The following is a 6507-nucleotide window of genomic DNA, read 5'->3' as shown; positions in this document are numbered from 1 at the left end:
GGTGTTCAGAAGTTATTGACGACTAGTTCTGTTTGCTCTTTTGAGAGCTGTATGAATGATGTTGTTATTGTATTCTGGAACAGTTATATGTTTACGTAGTTGTCCAAGTCTGCCGTTTCGATTAGTTTTAGTTGATCAAACTATCTTGACTCGAAATGGATGGGTTACCACGGGACCAGTGTTAAGGATGACTTTTAGGTTGCACTTTGTAAATACAGCTTTTTCTCAAAGCATGCCTCTTTTGGGGAGATCTTGAATATTCATAGAAAATTAATTTTGTTTACATACTGGTTCCCAGTTATGCTCTCTGTGTTCCATCTCATAGAGACATAACTTGGGAATGTTACCAGTAAATAAACATTTACATATTGTTTACATTGAAATCTGTGATAACCTTTCATTCGAGGTAGGGGTAGTTACGAAAAATTACTGTTAGTTTAAACTTTGAGAAGTTCAGGTCATATAAACGTTGACAATATGCCGCACAGCCCTATATTTTGACCTTTGAAAAAAATTGTGGTGCATATGAACTTTCAATTCTAGGATAAGATTTTTTTTCAAAACTTCATAGTTTTATAAATATTTAATGAAGATTGGTAGAATCCTGGGCCTTAAATATGATGACTCAGCATAAATTCACCGTTTACAGAATGCATAGTTCACTTAAAGTCCGGGATACAAAATGTATTCATAATATTTGCATATTTGTAAGTTTAATTGTTAAGAAGTGTTAACATTTACTCTTCGCGATCATTAAAACTCATCGATCCTTCCTGAATATTATGTATGGGGTATATGTGTCCTTTCGATAACCCAAAAAGTAAGCCGCACCACCTAAATCTGCTTTTATGTCACCACGGCATAATAAATACAAGCTAGAAAAAAAAATATCTCAAGAAAATTCACAATAGTGTGTTCTCTCCTGAATATGTACTAAATATTCCAAATTGCAAGAAACTGCAGACTGATTAAGGAAATTTGAGGCCACAGGGGCAAACACATATAAAATTGCCTACTCCCTGGGTCATAAAACAAATAATTAAACTTGTAAATGCTATGATTTTATGATTTTAAAATTCTTGATATAGAAAATGATAACTATGCTTGGAAGTTATGCAAAAATCAGATGTTAGCAAGTCATCTCCACAACATTTTAGGTGAATTTATATCTCAGACTGGCATCTGCATACATACAACTATTGCAAATATGGCTTTGTTTGAACACTTCTAGTATATATATTAGCTAAATTGTGTCAGATATATGGTAACAGATGATACTGTTGTAACAAGAATACTAAATTGACCATTTGAGGCAGAAAATGTTTTCTTTAATTGACAAATAGGCATACAGTAAGATGTGGACTGGAGACAGAGGCTGGATTGGATACTTTATATAATCTTGAATGTTGGAATGGTTGACTGCTAAACATTACATTTATTGTATTCTGATATGCTTTCAATATGTTATCAAAACATTTTTAAACAGGTTCTAGGCATATTTTTTTTTATCAGAAAATATGCAAATAGGGTAATTTGGCAATAATTAAAGTCTTGTTTTCAAATTCTGTAAAAAATTGAAACGGGGGAGGGGGTATAATATGTATAATAAAGAAAAACTTAGAGTGTACACAGTGATTTCTTTAAGACTATCATTCTGATAAATGAGTATTAATGTGAGAAAAACTGATTTTAGAGAGTTTTCTCTCTGAATAAATGTCTGTGTAGGTTGCACTTTGTAAATACAGCTGTTTCTCAAAATATGCCTCTTTTAGGGAGATCTTGATTATTCATAGAAAATTAATTTTGTTTACATACTGGTTCCCAGTTATGCTCTCTGTGTTCCATCTCACAGAGACATAACGTGGGAATGTTACCAGTGAATAAACATGTGCATATTGTTTACATTGAAATCTGTGATAACCTTTCATTCGAGGTAGGGGAAGTTAGGAAAATTAGTTGTGGTGCATATGAACTTTCAATTCTAGAATAAGATTTTTTTCAAAACGTCATAGTAAAAGTGGTACAGTTTTAGCCGTAAATGGAGTTCCTATAGGAAATTGCATGTCAATATTTACAGAACTGCAACCTTTATGAGAAAGAAATTGATGTTTGTCCGGTTTCTTTGTTTGAAGTTCCGTTATGATGGTTCCGGTCTGGATGTAACTCGTACTATCAGGAAAGTTTATTTTCTGCATAGATATTTTGTGTGTAAATTTGAGTAGTCTCGTGAATCTTACCTTTATAAATTAATATTGTCAATAAAACGAACCATGATAACGGCTGATATGGAGCACTAGCCAAGAGTCGTTTTTCAATTAGACCAAGACATGTATTAGCATATGAAGGGGTCATTTTTGTGCCCATTCTAGTGCTATATATCTGGCGGTAGTGTTAGTCATTAAAAGAAAAGTTATTGTTCTCAAGTACTAGTTTCAGAAGTGTAACAAGGCAATTAGTTGGTGGATTTTTGTCACTTAAAATATTCCATTCCTTTTCACACGAGGCTATTCCTTCTTGTTGAATGTTAGTTTATAAAGAAGACACGTCTACATGTCTATGGATGCAAGTATAGTATTCTTTAGTAGTGGATTAAGACTTTCCATTTCCTATAGATAATCAGTCGTGTCCTGAATGTTATAGGGTGCTAAGTGATGGTCTTCAAATTCGGACATCTTTACAGTTGGGTGACGATATATATATAAAAAAAAATTGAAAGCAAATTTACAGATTTACATTATTCGGTTGATATTAAAACTAATTATATAATATGTAGTGTTTCAGCTAGGTCGTCACAGAGCTGTCCGCCCGCCCTTCCTCGATTGCCGCCCTGTACTCTTGTTTAGACGCCATGTCCTGACCTTTTTCGTTAGTCCATGCCTTTGATGCGTAATAATTTGATGAAAATACAATAATTCAACCTGTGTTCATATTTATGACAAGTTTATGACCCTCAGATAACTAATATTTACAGCAGGTGTAAATAGTGGTAATAACAGTTAATCCGCTTATCGACATCAGATTGGTCAGTAATCCGTTAATTAAACTTTATAATTGACCATTGTAATAATTCGTCAATTTCAACACTTCTCAAAATATGACTATTTGTTCTTAGATCGTCTGTTGTTATGTCAAAGATTTTTTTTTTTTAATTGATCTTTTAGACTAGTTTTAATCGAGAAGAAAGTAAAAACTGTTCGACTGTACCTTTCATTGAAATCTGTATCCAAATTAAACTATTTAGAGCTGCAATCCATGATCAAACATTGAATGCTTTGTTTACATTTGTTGAAAACAATGTGCTTTTTTTGCGGGAAAATTCGGAAAAACCCTTTGTCAAGAACTTTTACATTTCATAATTATTTATAGACTGCAAGAATTTAATTTTAATTAATTGTTAAGATTATTTCATTAGAAATGAATACTTTCTTTGGGTGAAACTGATAATTTAATACTTTATATCTAAGAGTTTGTAAAATAGAAAAAAAGGGAGGAGGGGGGCTTTTTATATAATTTAACAAATACAAGATTGCCAGTCTAAAAAGACATGGCTAATTATATAAATGGATTTTAACTCTAAAAAACTCGATATGGTTAATTAATTTTATTATTATTTCTATACCAATCAAAATCAAGCTTCAGGCATTACAAACATATGTTATATATATTGCCTTTTATAAGAACATTCAAGACTATTAATACGTATGTACCTGTACAATTCGCCTTTTCGGAATCCAAAGGACTAGGGTAATCTCAATGTTCATACGCCCAAATGAAAATAACTTTACGTCATTGGCTCAATTTCCATGTTTTAAAACGTTTTAAACCAATCACAACGTTTTGGTGTCCGTTTTTGAAAATATTACCCATAATTCATTAGATTCTGAAACGGCGAATTCATTTTGCAAATTAAACAAAAAACATCTTGCTGCTGCTGTCTGCTATGCAACCTAACCCTAGACCCACCATGCATCAACACATTTCTAGGGAATACTGAGCTAGTAATATTTATCCTTGGTCCATTTGATACTGTTACCCAACATAAGGTTGATGTTCATCTAGCATTACAACCTTTGTCAAATCCCCTGCTGTTTACATAAAACAATGTTCTACCTGCCCTTTTGGTGATTGGCTTCCTGGCTTTTTGAAATCGTAGCTGGAACACTAGGACAATGTCTGACTCGGAGGAAGAAATAAAGATTCCGAACTTTACAAAGAAGAGTTCAAGATTCCAAAACCAAGCAAATCTGCTCAGCTGGAAGATGTTATCGAGACAAAAATCAAAACGGATGTTGTTTATCTAACAAGAAAAAAGTACTCGTCGTTTAACGATCCTCTTTTGGCGAGAAAGAAGCCAAACAATCGCCGAGAAACCGAGATGATAATGTGATAAAACCAGCAGACAAGAGAAGTGCCGTTGTGAGAATGGAAAAAATCTAACTATATCGCAGAAGCAGAGCGTCAGCTCATTAATGAGAGATTTTCTAAGAATTGAAATTTGAGAATTATACTAGCGTTTCTATGATGATCGGGGAAATTGTTTTATTGTATATATTTCAAGATTGTTATAGTGTTATTATCAGAATATATTGATATGTTTCATTTTACATCGTGATCATATTGATGAAGGATATCTGTTATCCTAATTATTCAATAAATTTCATTTAATTATTATTTTTTGGTGACCCCTTACATCAAAATGACGCTTATACAATTCTAAAATTTAGTAAACATGACGTAGGTAATATAGCTATTTACAATAGAGACTGAAAAGATATGTTTACAATAAAAATAGTACAAATTTCAAAGGTGATGACAGTTAAGTATCTTGTCTTAGGGAGGGATAAATCCTACTTTGTAAAGGATCACTCTGATTCAAACAAAAAATTCTCTGAAACTGATATTATCAAGATGCTTGATTTCTTGATTGACAACATATTTATTAAATCGGAGGACTGTAAATAGTCTAATTAAACTGTAAAAGTCCAGAACAGAAGCTTTAGTTAATGAAAAACAAGTGATGGTAGGGAAAATGAGTGGCTCATTCTATATTTTTTTCATTTATAATATGTGAGAAGACTGTCCTTAACTTTTTTATCCAAAGCTTTCCAGAGTAATTATGTCGGCCCTTGACCAACCCTCTTTGTGCTTTGTGATTGCAATTGTAAGGTTTTTGAGATCAGCTTGGGCGTGCCAAAGTGATCTCAAATGACGACATACGAGGAGGTCGGGCTTGCAGATGAAGTCACTGCGATGACCATTGATGCGTTTGTTGAATGGCTGGTCTGTCTCGCCAACATACTGCATGCCACATCGACACCAAAGAAGGTACACATCATTTTGGGTTTTGCAATGTAAATTGCAAAATATAGTGTACACATATCCAGTATAGTGGCAAGTCAATGTTTGAGTATTCGGTATTTGTTGGTATGTTAGAAATTTTTTGTTACCACACGACATGCACCAACCTGCAGTTTAACAGCTTTTAATATAAGAGAATTCAGCTCTCACAAATAGTCTTTTAGACTTGGTGGTCTCCAAAAAGCTAAGACATGATGGGAAAGATTGTGTACAATTTGGGTGCTTGGCAATAATTAGCCAATTGACATGGATCAAACGTGAAAAGTTAGTAAAGCCAGGATTGCGGCGCCTCTTTTGTTGTACTGTAACATGTCATTGCGACTGTTATTGTTAATACGCGAAAATCACTTCTCTATGTCAAATTTCTTGTAGCCTGTACCAAGTCAGGAATATGACAGTTCTTAGCAATTCGTTTTTGATGTGTTTTGTGATTTGATTTTGCCATGTGATTATGGACTTTCCGATTAGATTTTCCTCTATTTGTGATTTTACTTTTTTCTTATAACCTCGTTTGGTACTTTTTTTCTATATTCATCCTATGTTATATGGAAGTATGCTATATGTGAAGCAATACAACTTCATGTGATAAGAAGAGAATTGAACTAAAGCAAAAAAAATATTGTGTACATGCACAGATCTACATTATGTTGGTGTAAAACACAATATAAGTTTGTGATTTGTTTTTAAAATTTTAATACTAGGAATACTGTTTTAAAATTGTATTTCTTGATGGAGCATAACATTATATAAATTAAATATATAAAATAACTGAATATTGACCAACAATAAATCGTACGCGGCGATGGATAATATAATCATGATACATTACACTACAAAATATAATATATAGCAAGTCTAAAAGGGTACAACATCACTAATAATTTACAATGTTGTTCCTTTTTATTTATTCCTAGTAAAGACATGATATAAACTTCATTTACAGAAATATGCATTGAAAGTTTGTATTTAAAAACAAATCATTGTTGCAGAATGTTTCGAACAATAAGACTTGTTTTGTTATTATTAATTTTTACATTTCATGTTTCTATCTATTCAATATCGACTGTTCGTAAGTGGCATGTTATTTCCTCTGCAAGGAACTATTCGTTAAATGTTTAAAGACAAACTCTGTACGTCTACACGAACAAA

This window comes from Mytilus galloprovincialis, chromosome 11 (genome assembly GCF_965363235.1).
Source record: "Mytilus galloprovincialis chromosome 11, xbMytGall1.hap1.1, whole genome shotgun sequence".
In the NCBI taxonomy this organism is placed as follows: domain Eukaryota; kingdom Metazoa; phylum Mollusca; class Bivalvia; order Mytilida; family Mytilidae; genus Mytilus; species Mytilus galloprovincialis.
Note: the sequence above shows the minus strand (reverse complement) of the source record.